A 20,030-nucleotide genomic window follows, 5' to 3' on the forward strand; every position below is an offset into this window, starting at 1 on the left:
CACCTCCCTTTCCACCTGCCGTTGCGTCTCCACTTGATATCCCTTCCACACGATCACCATTACCCTCACAGGACTTTCGCTAAAAAAAAAAATGTGAACAGTACGTTTGAGTACACATTAACTTATAAAAGATATACCAAGTTAATTTATTGTTAGTAATTATTGCTTCCAACTTATTAATGAGAACAGCAGACAAATACAGAAGTATTTGAAAGTGCTTTCAGTACGTAATAACAAAAAATTAAAATTTTCACTATTACCTTTGCTGTTTATAACATTTAAATAAAAATTCTATAGTAAAAAAATTATTATTTCAATAAACATTAGCCTTAAGTATGGGTATTTACGGAACAAATATGTACTAACGTTTTATCAGTTTATGGTCAGTATAAAAGGTTAGTGTCTTTTTAACAGTGATTCTTTGGTGAAGTAATAGAGAATATGAAACTAATTTTTTTATTCTTTATGTTGGAGGATGTATGACTTGCTTCACGATTTTCCCTGCATTTTGTTTCCCACACAGCCTTAGCTTCACTCTTTTAGGAACAACTTTGTTGTTTTCTGAAAAATGTGTCCAGAAGATTGTGAACTATTCTTCTTTTTGTGGAATCACAACAACTCGGAATGATTTTTCTGACCTTTCAGTGTGTATCTACAATGGATAGCAGTCCCTTAACATAATCACTGAAAAATTTACCATCCGATTTCAAGCTTTGTCTCCAACTAACTGTAATTTACAACATTAATTTAGGATATTTTCTTCAATTATTTTGCAACATATTTTATTGTGCTCATAGGTCAATTTTTATCATGTGTAGCTTATAATTGCCTCAGTTCTGGAGCTAGGATTTGATTCATTCCTCCAAATATAAAATAAATACTCCCTTCTTACACTGGCTCCCAATTCTGAAAAATGACAACAAAGCTAGAAGAGCAGCCTAGCGCATTTAATTCTAATATAAATTTAAACTTGAATAATAATAGAATGAATCAAGCTGTATCAATAATTCAACCAATCCCATGTTATATACACCAATGAACTTACATTCGAAGATGATCTTAGTAAGCTACATAATTTAACTAACATTATTAATTTTATTATTATAGTTCCTCTGTTGAGGATAAAAGATCATGGGGATTCAGAAAAGTCAAGCCTTGATGTGACAATTATTGAAATTTGTAAAAAAACATTTAGGTTCCTAAAAAAAAGGTCACACCAACTCACACATGTGGGTTTTGTGCAAAGGATCATTTTAATGAAGAAGAGACACATAGCTTTCAATTCAAGTCCATAGGTACTCATTTTTTTTTTTTTTTTTTTTTTTAATGAATTTACCACTTTGCTATAAATAAAAATGAAGCAATAAATGAATAAAAGAATAGAGCCAAAATACAAAACTTATTATATTAAATATAGGTGATTGACCCTATATGAATTCTAAGATGCTCCCAGTTGCAGTCAAGGTTCAAACCCAATCAAAACCAAAAAATAGTTTACACTGACATTGAACTACATAACACATCACTCAGTAAGTCCCCAGTCTGACACATATATGGCAATATTGTTGACAGGCCCACATAATTTCTGAGTAGTACTACCCTTCAAACAGTACAAGTCAAAATTTAATGGCATTCTGACCTTTAGTTTAGATATTACAATTGTTTTAGGGACCCTAGTTTTGTAATTTTCAATACAAAAAGGAAGTTCCTGTGTTGATTAAACACTGTTTTTTTTTTTTATGGGAAAAAATACTGTTGAAATCAGACAGTGCCTTGATAAGCATTAAGGGGACTCTGCAGCAGAGAAATCAACTATTATTGACTGGTAAGCTGAAATTAAATGCGGTCGAACAAGCACTGATGATTCTGAACCCTCTGGTTGCCCAAAATCAACAGTTGTTCTGGAAAACATGAAAAATGTCCACAAAATAGTTTTATAAGACTGTAAAATGAAGTTGCATGAGATAGCTGACACCTTAACACGATAACAGAGATAGTGTCTTTACAATTTTACATGAAAATTTGGGCATGCTCAAGTTGCTTTCCAAGTGGGTGCCATGTTTGCTCACACCGGACCAGAAACAACAAGTGCTGTTTAGAACTGTTCAAGCGAAATAAAAAGGATTTTTTGTGTCAGTATGTGACAATGGATGAAACATGGATCCACCACTACACGCCTGAATCAATAAGATCATCAGCTGAGTGGATAGCCAGTGAAAGTCGTCCAAAGCTACCAAAACTCAAAAGTCACCTGGTCAGATTTTGGGGTACACATGGGATTTTTGTTCAACTATCTTCAGAAAAAAAAAAGTATCAACAATGAAGATTACATGGCACTATTGGATTGATCGAGTGCCAAAATCAAGAAAAAAGAGCCCCACATGCAAAAGAAATAAGTACTGTTTCACAAGAACAATACACTGTGCCACAAGTCAATGAAAACAATGGTTAAATTGGATGAATTACTTTCCCAACCACCATACTCTCCATATTTGGCCCCCAACAACTACTGGCTTTTTGCAGACATGAAAAAGATGTTCCAGGGAAAGAAAATTTGGCTCAAATGAATACGAAACTGAGGCCTATTTTAAGAGCAAAGACAAATTGTTTCACAGAAAGGGCATCGAAAAGTTAGAATAGCGTTGGAATGAATGTATCACTCTTGAAGGAGAGTATGTTGATGAATAAGTGAAATTTCTGAAATTAAAAAATTATTTTTCTTAGTTAGACTGGAGACTTACTGATTGATGTGTTAGAGATGAGACAACCTAGAATTGAAATGGTCAGGAACTGATTACAGTTATGTCGATGGGAAAGTTTTATGTATATTATAGCACCTATATTCAAATACAGAGGCACGATGGAATAATCTTAAGTATAGGATAGGAAGCTTTTAAGGTTTGTAGAACAAAAGTCAGTGGTTAGGAAAATACATTGTGGTGGGATGTATTATTAGGCTGATGGTCACAAAGAAAAAGCAAATATGGAAAAACTATCCGAAAGATAAAATCATGGGAAACAAATCAAATCAAAAAGTAAGATATAAGTATACGATAAAAACTTGAAAAAGAAGAAAATTATAGGGGGTTGGGAAAAGCCGTAGAGCGAGAATTCTTATGAGAACCATAGGACCAATATTAAAAAAAAATCTGATGTACGGTAAAGCTTCTCAAAATAAAATCAGCAATAGAAGAATAATGGCATAATCTGAATTCCTCAGATTTGGAAAACTCCTGAAAGACCTTTAAGGACAATGTCAGGGATACCTTTTCTTTTTGACACTTAAGACCTCCAGTTAAATGTGAAAACTCTATAGCTTAAATTAATGAATGTTAAAATAAACACAGGTAAACAATAATTCAGAGGAATAAAGCTATAACCTATAGAGATCGAATTAAAACAAATACATTTGTTAAATAATATTTAGGTACTATCATTAATGAAAACTCAGGTCATATAATAAATCAATAATATAATACGTGAATAGAATATTAAAAAGACTATAAAGAGATATATGTGGAAATAGACAAGTCCAAACCCATTTCAATCAGGCGGCACTTCCCCAAAACCTTGGAAATAGCGAAGGAAGGATAAGGAAAAATAATAAAGGTAATAGAGCTTATTTCGAGGTTTACTTGATGCTGTATAAGGGATAAATAGAATAGATATTGGAAATGACAAAAATATAGAGATAAAACTAATAGAATAAGTAACTAAAATAGAAAGTAAATAAAATAAGAATCACTTACCTTCTGTCCGCACCGTTGATAAGTATCTAGTAATTTTATTGTGGATGCATGTATGAAATTATGCGACAAATGAGGCACATTATTTGGACTTTTTTGAGCATTTTGTACATTACGAAAAACCCTTGTGTTTGTCTGATAATGTGATTCCTGTAGGGAATAACTGGAGTCACTCAAATCAAGCTTGCGTTTTTTCTGTAAAGATCCACTGATAAAGTCAATACCACCTTGGGATTGGCAGAACATGTCACCCTTGAAAAGAATATTAAAAATTTAGTTAGTTTAATAGAAAATTATTTCTACTTACAAAGTAATAGAATATTACAAGCTTAATTTAGAAAGTAACTTGATTAGTTTGTTAATAAAATAGATTTCTATTATGGACCACAATAAATGATTTTGAAAATTTTAAATAATTACCAGCTTAAGAAGGGACAGCCACAGATACTCCAGATTACAAGCACTACAAAACTATGCAATGTACTTAGAATTGAGTCAAAGTTCATACTAGACTAGTTCCCATTAACAGAATTGTCACCATAAAAGTGAGGGGCCATACTCATCTCCAGGATCATAATGGTCTTATATATTAGGAGTGGTATAGCCAGTACATCAATGACAATATTGATAGATTAAATGAAGAGGCAAACATTGGAAACAAATATTTACCTTAGTATAATGGGTCAAGTTGGACAGAAGTGTCGCTCTAACTGTACATAAACATTCACCCACAAATAACAAGGACCATATCAGTCATTATGACTACCAATTGAATATTTCTCAAAATTCAGTTATGAATGACAACAATCCTATGCTTTTTTCAGTGTGATAGAACCGCTAATGACCTAGATATCCCTTTATACTTCTTATTTTTGTTAATTTCTCCCTTTGTTATACTAGATAACAACCTAAGCCTCAGTTGATGTTTTATTTTTTTAATGATTACAAACAAATAATAATAAAGTAAAATACTAATCAAAATTTCACAACCAAATAGGCTGAAGGTTCAATGCCTATACCTATGCCGATTGTATACTGACCGCTATCCAAGCATATATCTGCAGAAGCAGCCTTAATACAATTGTCACTACATTTCAGTCTACCCCTCAAAATATTACCAGACAGGCCAATGCTTAAAGACTTAAAATTTTCTTTAAAATAAAGACCATCTGTTAGGACCTGGAACCGTTTGGACATAAAGCCATTATAGGTAAAGTTGACTGCTAGAACTGTATGAAACTGGAACTATTAAGGGTAAGACCTACTTGGCAAGGAAAATGAATGAGTTAGGTAGACTTGGAACCGAAACCACTAAAGGGAACTGTTCCAACTACAACTATGTCTGAATAGTAACAAACTTTAATGGTTCCAGCACTTCCCAGTAAATACATACATACAGAAATAGCAGTACAAATATAAGTAGGTATAATATATTTTAGATACATATGTATTTGTTCGAAATTAATGTTATTTGGTATTTTCAACACCCAAAATTGAGTAGAGGTATTTTCTGAAATTCATCTCTCAACCTTGTAGATATACAGGGACTCAGTGGATCTCTGGTTATTTTATTCCCGACCACAGACTTCCTCCACAAATTTATTTCGTCAAGATGTTCTACAATATCCAGGATTTGAGAAGGGAACACCAATTTAGTCATAGTCACAACTGTGGAAGGAGTTTTATTGTACTGCTTGATGGGTACGAGAACTCAAATTCAAGTACTAAGGTTAATGAGCAGCAAAGATGCTTTGAATAAAATATTGTTTTTCATTTTCATACTATTATTATATTTCCCAAATGAAAATTCTTTTTTTATATTAATATATCTGGTAAACTATTTATATATAATACACACCTTTACCAATCTTTTGTTAAATCGATAGTCAATTTCAAAATGAACAACTTCCTTTTTCATTATATTTTATAGAAAAGAAGAGTTAGCTAATCAAATAAGACAAAAACATGAAACAAATTTTTCTCTTCTCAAAATAAATAGATTTTGAGAATAGATATGAGAAACTATGAAAAATAGATAAACATTAATTCAAAAAATCTTGCAATATGTTTTGTTATTTTTAATTTTGGCATGTTCTTATCACTAGGACACATAGTTTACAAGACATAAGAAAAAAACAAAAACAAATGAGAGACATTTGACAAGCCTCTCAGCTTTCTGCCTATCTTCTAGGAGTGCGGACTTTAAATATGTTTACCTCCTTACTGGTCCAAAGAAATTCATAAAGAAAAAAAATCTCTTCCTTCTATTTTTTTCTATGTTTCATAGAATGGACTACTAATGAGGACAAAGAGAAAGGTATAGGAATATCACAAAAACGAAATGTTTGGAATCACTCAATGTTTGTTGAAATCAGTTGAGTACCAGCCGGAATTATACAGAACCCAATGAAAGCTCAAATTACAAAGAATTGAAAAAATGATCATGAAAATTCAAACTGTATGATATGCATTGTGTTATGTCTCTCTGTAGCCTTTATTACTATTAGAGAAAGGTAATGTAATTTTATGGCCAGCTTTCAATTTATTTTCGAAAAAGAAGAATTAGTGAAGCATAAGTTGTATTAATGACAGTTGCGTCTTAAATAAAAAAGAATATTAAACATTTCCGCTTTAGTAATTTTTTTTTTGTATACTACTACAAAACTGACTACGCTAGAAGTATACTATATATATATATATTTAACATTTGATCTGTTTGAAAATAATTCAAATTTTAACTCAATTTTACAATAGATACAATAGATAAATAAATATCCATGAAAAGTAGGTATTAAACTACTCAAGTTGCACACCACCAAAAGTTCATTTTATCCTAAAAAAAAACAACTGAAATGTTCATTCAGCACCCAATCAATACCTTTAAAATTCCTTACTGTTTAATAACTGACACCTTTTAAATAAGAGGAAATTTGAGTACTAATAGGGCTTTAGATGTTGAATAATTTCCGAGATACGGTTTTTCAAAATTCAACATATTTTTTTTCCCAAATTACATGAATAAACATTTTGTGAATTTATTATGGGAAATGTCATGGAAACTGCTGTCCCAAGAAAAATAATCATTATAAACTAGTTTACGGTGCACCCAACTAGTCACAATTTGAGTGCTAATGGATATATGCACATTTAATAGTTCCTGAGATACCAACTTTTTTCAAGATTGAACTCTTTTTTTCAACAAGTTACATAATGTCTAAATCATTTAATAATATTAATAAGCCAAACTGAAGTGACAAAAATACTTAATATTACTTATATTTCACCACATCAGAAAGTGACACCTCATTAAAAATTAACATTTAATAACTGAATCAGTGTATACTGATAGTATTATATATAATAGTTAGTGAGGTGTAGATAGTTGACCATAGATTAATGATTGGAGAAGTTTGTTGGGGGGTTGCGGTCAGCAAAGAACAACATAAATAAACAAAACCATATTTATTTATTTTATGAAGTTATAAGTTATTATATTATCAACTGAAATATGCCGATGTTTTGTTTATTTATGTTGTTCTTTGCTGACCGCACCCCTCCCCCCCCCCCGACAAACTTCTCCAATCATTAAAATAGTTAGTTATTAAGATGACTATATTAAATTTAAAAAATATTGTATTTAAAAATATATTAATGAGATACAATAGAGCACATCAATATTTCATCTAAATTATTCAAATAAAAATATGAAGTTTGGAAGTGAACAATATCATCAAAGTTTTTAGTGAACCAGGTTGGTTTATATTAATATCCTCCTCCTTCATACCTTTATCACGGTATTTCACCAGGTCTTCAGCATCAATCTGTTATCCTATTTCTTCTAGTAATTAATTGGTCAGGTAAAAAAGGGTTCAGGGTGGCTTTTTAGATGATGAAAAAGTGGCTTGGATATATATATATATACTATACCGTATTTAAATTGTGAAGAAGAGTTATTCAAGTGCTTTCATCAGTAATATCAACATATAAACATGAAGTGGTAGAAGAGAAACCTAATGTCTTTTTCGAATAACTAAAAAATTATCAATTTATTATAGTATTTATAAATAATTATTTGACATAAAGTGTACAAAAATAATTATAAATGATAACGATAAGTATTAGTTACCAAAACGTATGCATGTTATTAAAGTTTATTTCATTTAATTTATCCTTGAGCTAATTTTGTTTTCCAAGAAAAAACAACTTTTTAGTAAATGCAGAATGTCATGTTTCTTTACGTGAGAGAGAGAGTAAAGCACATTGTTTGCCTATAGATTGTGCGAGTGTAGCTGTTTCAGCTGTTAAATCCACCTTTCCTCCTCTATCCCCATGTTTTTGAAATACCTACATTATCTTTAGGATTCAATTTATGCACTTTCTTCCCATCAATAATGTTGTTCTTTAATTAGTTATAACAAAAAAATCTATAAAGTCTTAACACTTTTTTATTATCTTTAAACTCCTATGTTTCAGCCATTCCGGCCATTCTCAAAGATCTTATTCACACTATCACAGGCAAACATTGATTATCACATTATTGTAGGCTATTAGGCTTTTGTCAATTTTTATCATTAGTTAATCACCTACTATTTTTAAAGTTACACTTATTATAATTATTTAGTTTACAATTTCTATTTCACTTAATTATTATACCAACACTACTTAATTAAGTAGTATAATACAAAAAAAAAAATTAAACCTTTTGTGATCAATTTCAATTCAGTGAATTTCGAAATAAAGTTAAAACATTATAAATTGAATTACAAATTTAGAAAATATGTTTGATAATCTGAAAACTGGTCAATAATTACAATCTGTTAAAAATAAAATTACTCCCCCTAAACAATTACAAATAAATATTGATTTTAAAAAAGTTTCTAAAATTAATCAATGAATTAGAATTCAAGAAATCAGATGTTACCAACAAAGTGATTAATTTTATCCAAAACACATTATGAGGGTAAAAGTGATGTTTTATACAATCTTCAATAAAATCTATTTAATTTCCTTTTTAAAAATAGTATTAAATTTCAAATGTGAATGGTAAAAATAATCTAAAATAACAAAAAAAAAATTAAGTAACTTATTGTTTTAATTTAATATATTATAAATAATTATAAAAAAGAATGATTTTTTATATAGCATTAACAATTATTTTATGTTTGAACAAATCTATTTCTTATTTTAAAACTTTTTGCACGTTAATAGTAGTGACCTCATTCTATAATTAGTTAAAAAAAATATTTGTGGCCTTTTATACAACCCTTGCAATCAATAATTTTATAGTTACTTCTTCATAAAAGTTAAAATGAAATTAATACCATGAACACATTTGGTACCACAAAGACACTTTTAATAAAAAGAGATATCAGATCTCTAATTGGTTTAGTAGTTAGCGAAGAAGCTGGAGGTTTTGTAAATTTAGTGTGTTAAAAAATAATTTGACAGAACTGGAACAAAACTAAAACTAGATAGTGATAGTTTTTAAGAAAATGATAATACAAAAATAAACCTACTTATATAGCCTCACTGTTAAAAGTTTATCGGGAGATAAAATCCTAGATATATAAAAATAAGACAGGATCTTTATACAGATAAAAAGTGTAAAATATACAGTTAAAAAACGGTTAAATTTAAAATTTGCTGCAAACTTTGTTAAAATAAGAAATAGATTAGCTCAAATTTAAAATAATTGTGTGCTACAATATTAATAATTAAGAAAATCATTCTTTTTTATAAAAATAATTTGATATTTTTTTCTTTTTCGGTTGGCTCAAAGGACCTTGTAGATCTTTGGCCATCCAAACTAGCCTTCTCCACTCCTGCTTTCCAGTTTGTTGCATGCAGCTCGTTCATATCTTTATTGATTCTGTCTATTAATCTGGTTCATGGCCTCCCATGTGGTCTCTTGCCAACTATACTGGCATTCATCGTTGTGTAGAGGTGTCCTGATGGATTGCTTCAAGCCACATGTCCCTCCTATCTTAACTTCCTTGCCTTCATATCAAAACAAATTGACTGACCAGTCTCTGCAAGCTGTTCACTGTTAGTTCTTCTACTCTATGATCTCAGATCGCTCCTATAATTATACGAAGGACTTTCTGTTGGAATTCTCTCAATTCTGCTTTCTAGAGTACCTGTTAGAGCCCAGGTCTCGCAGTATATCAGTGCTGGCTTTATCACTGCATTGTACACCATTAGTTTTACATTTTTAGAAATTTTTCGGGATTTCAGTATTCCTGATATAAAGAAGGCTCCGTTCACTATCTCAGTCCGATAATCATCTATGGATATTATTGTGGAGACGAGGTAATTGAAACTGTCTACTTTCGAAAACAATTTACTGTCCATGCAGACCATATCGTTAAGATGGATTTTTCGGCTTACAATTATATATTTTATTTTATATTCATTTAGTTGCAATACGATTTCATCGGCTTTTCTTAATTGTCTTTGCATGTCATCTTGGTTACTTCTTAGGATCGCAATGTTGGTGAGAGTCCATCTCCTTGTCTCAGACCTGTTCTGACTTCAAAGGCTTCAGATACTTCTCCTTTTATCAGGACTCTACATATATTATGAAATATTAGGGGTATTCATGATGTTTTGTTAAATGTAAAACGTTTTTACCATGTTAAATATTATAAGTATAAGATTGAGAGCTGCCCTATTTAAAGTCATGTTAAATGTTAAATCTGCTTCTAGCAGATTTCCTGAGCAACTAGTTTGTTAACCTTTCCTTATAAAACTTCATGTTGTTTACTTCCGAGTTTTGATTAAAGTAATTTACTACAACATGGCTAAGTGGAAGTTGTGTGAATGTTTGGCCACTGAGTACTTTGTTGATCGTCTAACTTGTGAGGACGGGAAACAAGATGAGCTAATTGACAACTGTCATTACATTATTATTATTGCCATCCATTGCTTTATTTGTTATACAAACATCCAAAACAATCAAAATACACACTATGAGTAAGTAACCTAATACAACAAACAAAATGGTGACGAGCTCAACTGGTCTGTAGGGTGATGTCATTCTCCATTTAACAGACCTAGTAACAGACTCTCAAACATGCTATATGTTATATTGTTTTAACATTGTAAAAGAAGGGAATATTTCTCCATTTAACATCAGTTTTTCCATTTAAGACGTTAAACTAAAGATCATGAATATCCCTATTAAATTAAAATAAAAAGTTCAACATGAAATAATGTTTTTAAAATTTATTTAATATTTCCATTCAGAATTTAATATTGTTAATAGAAAATTTAATTTTTAAAAAGAAATTAAATTTATTGTACAAAAATAAATAAAAAAGCAGATGATATATACTATATATAAATTATTCTTTCTTATCAGAATAGATTCTTTCTGGTCGATATTCAGCTTCTTTAGAGGAGGTTTTGCCTCTATATCCTCCAATCCTCTAGACATATTTTGTATAAGAAATCCTTGGATGATTGTATGGCATTTTAACGTAAGTTTTCATTACTCATCAGTTTTCTCTTTTCATCCATATCATAACACTTATTGCCTGTTTTCCAGGTTTGTCTTTAACGGAGATAATTTTATTCACTTCAATACTTTTTCATTTCCTTGGGTTGTGGGGCAATACTTCTTCACACCGGTGAAGAACAGATTTTCTACAGGGACCTACCAAATATATTCATGGGAGCTCTAATCTTTCCCTTCTTCTTTATATTATAATTCTGAAATAATTAATCTTCATTTTTAGATCTTATCATGAATCTGCTACGGCACATTGTCTCCTTAATAAAAAAAAATTAAGAAAAGTATAGTATTAGAGACAAAAGTTAATTTACCACTTTAAAATAAAATTATTTAAACCAATTTACAACCAGAATATCAAAAATGAGGAAGGAAGAAAACTTTGCGTAATACAATAAAACAGTGTTAGGCATCCTTAAGAACACAATTGAGTACTCTAAATTAAACTTTAAGATAATCAGTTCTGAAGGAAATAATTAAATTATGATGATAAATGCACTATATTGAACATATGATATGATATAAGTAGATAAATGATTATTACGGGTTTTGACAGGCCCACCTATCATGTTGCATATTAAATCAACTACTCTATTTATTTCATGTAGGTTCTAGTTCACATCAGTATTGAGATACAAACAAAGAATGAAGTAAAACCTGGAACCGCTTCATTTCTGATGTTTCCATAAAAGTGTATTTATTATTATTAATTTTACCATCATAATGAGTTTTGAATAAAATTAATCATTTTTTTAAGTTTCATCAGATTTCATGACTATTAATTCATTGTTTAGTTCAAGAAACTTTTAGGACTACTTAAAATCACTATTGATTTTTAATAGTATAGTAGGAGTAATTAAATTTTGAATAGATTATAACTCAAGTGGTTTCGACATCAATGTAAAAAATTTAAAAATACTGGGATAAATGAAGTTCTTAGAAGCCAGGCCCACTAGTTTCCTTGAGGTAAGCCCACAATATTATGAAGTTACCAAATTTCCAGACTTGGACAAAAGAAGGGAAAGGGTTTGAACTCCATAAAGTACTGGCTGGGGATAATGAAGCATGACTAGAGTTGAATTGAGGTACCAACACAATAAGAGTCAAAAAGAAGAAAAGACAAAGATGGTTTCTATTTTGGACATAACAAGCTTTCGGTGAAATTAAGAGCTTTGAATTTATTATGATACAGTTATCATAAGAAGGAAATGCTCCAATAGTGAATTCTGAAGTGAGGAAAATATAAGTATTTCAAAAAGTAGGGGAAAAGGGAAGTGGTTGGGGCAACAACTGATCGAACTACACTAGCGGGATTTATAGGCGAACACTATTATTAATTCTCCAGATAAGTAATGTGATACTGCTCTAAATTTACTAATGGTTCTTTATTTTTCAATTTTTATGCCATAATGCACTGGACTATAGTGAAAATTTACTAAAAATATTTATAAATAAACTATAGTTTATCATACTTTACAATAATTGACTTTTTGATACATTAAAACATATAAATTTTTGAAACTTTGGCTCAATAAAATAGTATAATTCTACTATTTGAGTTTATTTGACCGCACCCGGACCATATTCCTTTCATATATACATTTTTGTTAGTACAATTCTATCACATTGAAGAAAATTAGATTCTCTAGGTTAAAAGAGTCCCTTATAAGAAAGGTATAATTTAAATACGGAGCAACTAATGTCAATAGCTGTGATCTACCAAAAGTTATGATTGCAAGCATCAACAATAATCCGAAAGAATAAAATAATCTTATAGGGTACAATATGGTGTTAAGCAGGAAAAACCAACAGCCCTTTCTTCATCAAAACCATCTTCGATAATTATTTTCTACAATATCAGAGAAACATAAAATTACCAAAAATTTTCATTTTCTCTTATATGACAATTCTCTTTGAATCATTCATATAGTTAATGAAAAGATAATTCAAAACAATACAACAAAAGTTATAAAGAAATAACTTTGTTTACTATAATTAAAATATTTAAAAACAAAATGATGAATAACAATAACTACGATATGCTATAAAACATGTGTTTCAGCATAGATAAACAATTCGCTGAACCAAATACAAACACTAAGACTCAAAACCAAATTAAGTGAGAAGTGTCAACCTATGAAACACCAAATAAATCTTAAATATTAAAATATATCAATCTTAACAGATTAAACATAAATGCTAAAGGTTTAAAAAAACTTAATAAATGTTTTTTATGGAAGAAAAAAATAGATACTGAATATTCTTCCAGTAAAAAAAAATTTTGTTGTCAATACCAGTAAGACAAAAACATTCCTTAAAACCAAAAATAAATCAGAATTTAAATGGGCTAAAATTTATCGTATATTATAGATAAATTACACAGCATAAACAAATAACAAACAACATTTCATTAACAACCATATTTGTTAATGTTATTACCAGTAGTTAATATTGTTGCTTTTATTATCAGTCAATTCTGAAAAACCTAATAAGAATGATGATTAAGATTCTTCCTGACAATTCAAACAACATATATGTAAGAATGAATATTAGACATTTATCAACCACTATTCTATTAACACTAAAGCAAGTTATTATTAAATCAAAATTTCTGAATAAAAAAAGAACAAAAATAAAGAACGATCTAAATTAAAAAACACAGTTTATTGCTTTTTTCAATTTCAACACAAACAGAAAGGGGTGAAATTCTCTTAACAGGTGTTTCAGCTGTCCTAAATACAATACCAGTTTCTTAATGTTGACTGTGAAGTAACAACAGCAACAAAATAAATATAAATAAGAAAGAATAACAAAGAAATAACTGACAAAGCAATATATCACCATAAGTAAAACATAGAAATTAAACATATGTCAATTACAAAAGTAATGCAAATGATCAAATCAATGTCAATAACTGTCTCCAAAACCTTTGGAGGACACCAACCTTATATTATTAAAGAACTAATGTGAATAAAATAAAATGAAAATAATAATTAATCATTCTAAATAACAAATAGGAATTTAGTATTAATTTTAAAAATGAAGATTTAAGATAATAATTGGCATAGTTACCACGCTCTCTCCAATGCTTCAACTTTATAAACCAATGTCATAATGAAAACAATAATCACAAAATCAAGGAAACGTTAACATCACCACCATCTTGAATAACAAAACAAAATAATTGAAGCTCAAATAAGCCATAAATTTTTAGAGCTTGTTTCTAGGATAAAGTTCTAATACTACACTAAGTCCAAAATAAGTATACATCCCATAACTTTTCACTTTCAGAAACTTTAAGCTTAAAGCCACTAGTTACATTTGTTGTTTGCGTGATCATTACCATCTAAGGAGAGTAAAAGCATTATATCGATACTGAAACGTACTATTTTTACCTAATCGATTATATCTTATTGATACCAGTTGATTTACCGGATCTAAAACTAAAATTTGATCCTCAGGATATAGAATATTTATTCTCAAATATATATATATATATAATAAAACCATCATTAGTTACTGCAGCGTATTGGAGCGATACATTTTATTTTCATGGTCAAATAAATCTAAATATGTTTTCTTTCCTTACTTCGTTGGATTTTGTCATGCGTGATTAGTTTAAACCGTGTAACCTCGAGAGTAATATAAATGAACTATGACAGGACTAATACTTCTGGTCGCTTTCTTAACATATTTTAGAAGTTCCTAAATCCCAATAAAGAAAATTAAACTACTAGTGAATGACTTCAAGGTGTAAGTTCAATTCTGGAGTACTGAATTAGTTGCTAATTTAGGCTAATCTTACGTTTTTAACTAACAAAAATATGTACTTAAATACTATACAAACTAGACGAATAATTAACTAATTAATAAATTTCAGTTTTACTGAAAACTTTACTGTTCTAGTTTTGAAGTCGATCGGCTTTTTAAAAAGTCGTAACTTAATCATACAGTTTGGTAGTTTTGAGATATAAAGACTGTTAGTATATTAAGATATTATGGATATTGAGTTATTTCCTCACAACCATGGACTTAATCTACGGTTCTATCTAAAATGAAATAGAAAAAATAGATGAAATTGTTTAAATTTTGTTTAATGGTAGAAAATGTAGCACTTGTAGAGAATGACCCTTGTATGTTCTTTTGACTTTTTTCGGCTATAATATTCGATTCGCATGGTTTTCATCATGAAAAGGAACAACATAAAGATAGGGTAAGGGAAAGAAAACGTGAACATCAGTAAAGTAGATGGTAGATGATAAAAAAATCATTAAAGTATGAATTGAAAAATGAACTTTTATTCCTGGACACCTAGTCCCCTAAGAATAATAATAATGAACATTTGAGTAGTAGATACGTGATAGCGGGTTAGAAACTAAAAAAAAAAAAAGGAAATAAGGAACGAGAAAATACACTCACGGTTGCTGATAACAGACTGCTTTATTCTATTCAGTAATCCTATATTTATACATTCTCGAGTTGTTGACAGAGGGAGTTAGGTATTAAGATTTATATTACACACCCTGTTAATATAACTCCTAAATGCCAGTTTACGAACAATTCCTCGTAAACTCAAAAACAAAACAAATAAAAAGACATCACAAAAGAGAAATTTCCGACAAAACAAAATATTAAACAAAAATATGTACAAAGTCAAATTAAAATATGGGTACAAATAAGAGGAATTACAAAAAAAAACTTCCATTTTTACCTGTCCACTCTATTTACACAACTCCCTGTTTAAAACTTACACTTTTCACCGTATCTTCTACCAACTCAATACACACGATTTCCGTAGCTATGTACATCCTAGCGAGATAAAAAATACGTAACTCCCCTGAAAAAATACATCTCTAATACCCTCGATCAGCTGATCCCCTCAGACAGCTGACATCGAAATAACAGCTGACTCAAATCGTAACTCCCCCCACCAGTTTACGAACAATCCTCGTAAACTAATACTATATAATATAATAACATAGAAAACAAGAAAAATTATTTACACTAAAAACAAATCCTATATACATATCATTGAAAAATCTCACAAGTTTTCTTAATAAACGCTAAATACATAATTTAAACACAATAATAGAACAAGTTAGAATGAAAAAGAAATTATTTACAAAAATCAAGAACAATCTTAAAACAAAACAATAAATAGAATAAGTAACTAAATTTTCTGTAATACAATCTAGTAAGAGAACACTTCAGTTTTTATATTGTCATTGCCGGAAGTTTTAATTCTTCAATATGGACAGTTCTCCTCTTTTTGGGTTCTCTGATACTTTCTATTGTAACAATATTATGTTCCCTTATAATAATCACCTTGAATGGACCCTCGTATCGCTGCATCTCTTTACCCCTGTTAGATCCCAACTTCCTATATACGATCGTCCCCATTTTGATTGCTCCCATCCTATCTGTGACCTTTAAATTCTCCCGAGTTACCCTCCTGGATTTTTCCTTTTCCATTCTTCCCCGGGCCTTTTCCCATAACTTTCCCATAACAACATGGTTGTTGTGTATATCTTCTCCGTTTGCTGCCGTGCACTTATAGTCCCGCTGGTGTCCTCGAAGCTCAAGGAGGACCTCAAATGGTGAAAATCCCATAACTATATGTACAGAATGATTGTGCCACAATAGCAATTCTAAAAGTACAACTCGACAGGTAAACGAGATGATGGACGCCAGGACGGGGGAAGAGGAAGCTAGGATGCGAATCGAAGAGGCCGGTTGAAAGGGTCTCGTACAGTCGACCGAAAGCTGCACCAAGCTCGTGGAGAAGGAGAGAGTTTCGGGATAGCGGAAGGGAAAGAAGTGGGACCGGAGACAGACGACCGAACCAAGGCAGCAAGCCGAAGGTTAGTGTAAGGAGAGAGGATCGGAGGTGCCATGGTTGCGGCAGAACTGGACATTTAGTGGCACAGTGGCCTCTTACAAAATGTTATGAGTGTGAAAACGAAGGGCATATGGCGAGGCATTGCCCTTATCTATTCAGGCGGAGGAATGCGAACCAGGGCGAACCCATGGAGGTGAATGCTCAGAGAGTGGGGCGAGGAAGAATTCCAAGGAGATCGTATGGATCAGAGTCAGAATCGACCGAAACGTCCGAGGCATCGGAAACAGAACCGGAGGGAGGTGAGAAAGGATTTGAGAAGGTAAGAAGAGGAGGGAGGTAAGCGGAGGAGGAAGGAAGAAGACATGAGGAAATCTGAGGTGCGTACCAGTGGAGATGCGGCCGCATGTTGGTGAGTTGCAGCGTTGAAGGAAAGCGTGGCGGTCTGCCTATCATCTGCGTGGGAAGAGTGAGGTGCCTTATCGACACCGGGAGTTCAAACACCATCTTGTGCAGTGGAGCGTTGGAGAGGCTGAGAAGTGGAGATGAGACAGCCCAGGTGAAGGTATGTAAGTGTAAGTCAATAACCCTGGGTGGGCCCTGTATTGTCGAAGGGGAGGCAAATATGGGGTTGAGTCGGTGGGGCGTAACCGATTCGATTACGGTACATGTGGTCAAGGAAATGCCGCGGAAGTCTAGGAAAGGATAGTAGTGTACGGGTGGGGGGAATTAGTACTGAAGGAAATTGGAGACAGGGTATCATGCAGGAGTTTGAGGATCTCTTCTTTAAAGAAGGGGAGGTGTTGTTGGTAACGGGGGAGACGGTGCACGAAACAGAATTGAAGCGAGAAAAGGTAACCTATGTAAAAGAATCCACAGGCTTTACGTGAGCATATACGGGAGGAAATCGAGAATTTAAGGACACAAGGCATTATTGTGAGTACCACTTCGCCCTACAACAGCCCCTTATGGGCGGTGAAAAAGAAAGCAGTAGCGGGGGAGCAAAAGGAGAAGTTCCGAGTAGTCATCGACTATCGAAAATTAAACGAGAATGCGGTGGACGAGCGGTATCCTATTCCTCGGTTGGACGATATACTGGATAGGTTGGGTGGATCAACGATATTTAGTACTCTGGATCTCAAGGCTGGGTATCATCAAATAAGGATGCATCCAAGAGACCAACCAAAAACGGAATTTACGTTCGAACGTGGCCACTACGAGTTTAGAGAATGCCCCCATCACTTTTCAGAGACTTATGGACGAATTTCTTAGGGGTATAGACGATTTATTGGTTTTCAGTAAATCGGAGAGGGAACACAGGGCACATCTGGAGACCGTATTTAACAGGATTAGACAGTTCGGACTCAAATTATCCCGAGAAAAATCGCCGTTGGGTCAGAAGGAGATCGGCTTCCTGGTACATGTCATCTCGAAGGACAGCGTTAAACCCGATGCCCACAAAGTGGAGGCACTTAAACGAATGGCAGTCCCTAGAGATATTAAGGGGATCAGGCGGCTGCTGGGGGCCCTTAATTACTACAGGCGCTTTATGCCTGAGATGGCGGAGCAGTTGGTCCCCCTGAACAACCTTTTAAAAAAGGGTAGCAAAATAGTAGTAACGCCAGCCATGGAAGACAACATTAAGCGTTGTGTGGAACGGCTACAACGAGAACCGGTACTGGCGTTCCCAGATTTCAGCAAGCAGTTCACGATCACGACGGATGCCACCGAATACGTGTTGGGGCAGTGCTTTCGCAGGATAGTGAGAAGGGAGAACGTCCAGTAGCAAACGGAAACAGGAAGTTGACGGACGCGGAATCACGTTATAGTGGTGGAGCACTTCCGACCGTATATGTTTGGGAAGATTGGGATTGGGAATCCATACCGACCACCGACCTCTTCAGTGGATAGGGAAACTGAATGAGTCTTCTGCACGCATCACTCGCTGGAAGGAGCTCCTAGGCCAATTCAATATGGAGACTATCTCCATATAAGCCGGGAAAAGAGAATGTGGTTGCGGATTGGTTGTCTCGGGCACTAATCATAAATGCGGTAGAGGAGGAACAAGGAGAACCATCGGGGTACGTCAGACAATTCCTAAGAGAATGGACTCCAGGGGAAGGGGATACTTCTAACACACAGCCGCGGGAGGAAGGAACCCCGTAGTCAGGGGACGATAGCTCTACAGGAGATAAACCGTCCGAGATTGAAGAAATGGATGAGATTATTAACGACAAAAAAGTGCAGATAATATGGAAAACAAGGACTTCAGTCCTTATGAAGGTGGAATACTCTAAGTACGGGCAAACCTCTATTAACACGATATGGTCACAACCAGGTGCGAGGGAAGATCAGAAATGTTGGGCGTTAATAGACTCATCAAAGGCAAGAAGAATTCATTACCTCTATGTAGGGAACGAAGTCATATGGGAAAAAATCAAACGGCTGTGGAGACTCGAACAAATAGGGATCGACAGGACGTTCGTCCGTTGCACAATGATGGTGGAGACGGTGCGAGACGAAGAACGGCAAAAGGAAGTCAGTCACTCTAGCTCACCACCAAGGAAAAACCAATCATCGCGGTGTGAGCGAGACGTTACAAGCCCTCAAGCGTCGCTATTTTTGGTGGGGTATGAAGAAGACGGTCCAGGAAGTTATAGCAGCTTGCGATTGATGAAGACTCTAGAAGTTGATTGGCACATTTACACTCCGGGTCATCCTAAAAGTAGAGGGGTATAGAAAGACTCATATTTCATATGTAAAGACTCATATGTATATCATACATATTTTCAGTTTTTTGTTTTTGTCTTATGTTTCATAATTCTGGAGTGTAAATAAGAAAAAGTGTGAGTGAAGACAAATGTAAGTAGGCTTAATATGTATATAGGAAAAATGTGTAAATAGAAAAGTGTTACGTTAAGTTTTTGTAAAAATGTGT

The 20,030-nt window shown here is 32.7% G+C and overlaps 1 protein-coding gene and 1 long non-coding RNA gene across 2 annotated transcripts in view; one reads left to right on the forward strand and one right to left on the reverse strand.

Moving 5' to 3' along the window:
• Positions 1–14,625, reverse strand: LOC136796376 (uncharacterized). The gene is made up of 3 exons (XR_010844083.1): positions 14,329–14,625; positions 3,750–3,998; positions 1–79 (listed from the first exon to the last, which is right to left on the reverse strand). It is a non-coding gene; the product is annotated as an uncharacterized lncRNA (long non-coding RNA).
• Positions 14,626–14,868: 243 nt separating this feature from the next.
• The window catches only part of LOC106678681 (probable RNA helicase armi), an 89,828-nt gene continuing 84,666 nt past the window's right edge, over positions 14,869–20,030 (forward strand). Inside the window, exon 1 of the mRNA XM_014417377.3 lies at positions 14,869–15,009. The gene's annotated coding sequence lies outside the window, so the exon portion shown is untranslated. The remainder of the gene's footprint in view (positions 15,010–20,030) is intronic.

This window comes from Halyomorpha halys, unplaced genomic scaffold (genome assembly GCF_000696795.3).
Source record: "Halyomorpha halys isolate HHAL.00 unplaced genomic scaffold, Hhal_1.1 Scaffold154.1, whole genome shotgun sequence".
In the NCBI taxonomy this organism is placed as follows: Eukaryota; Metazoa; Arthropoda; class Insecta; order Hemiptera; family Pentatomidae; genus Halyomorpha; species Halyomorpha halys.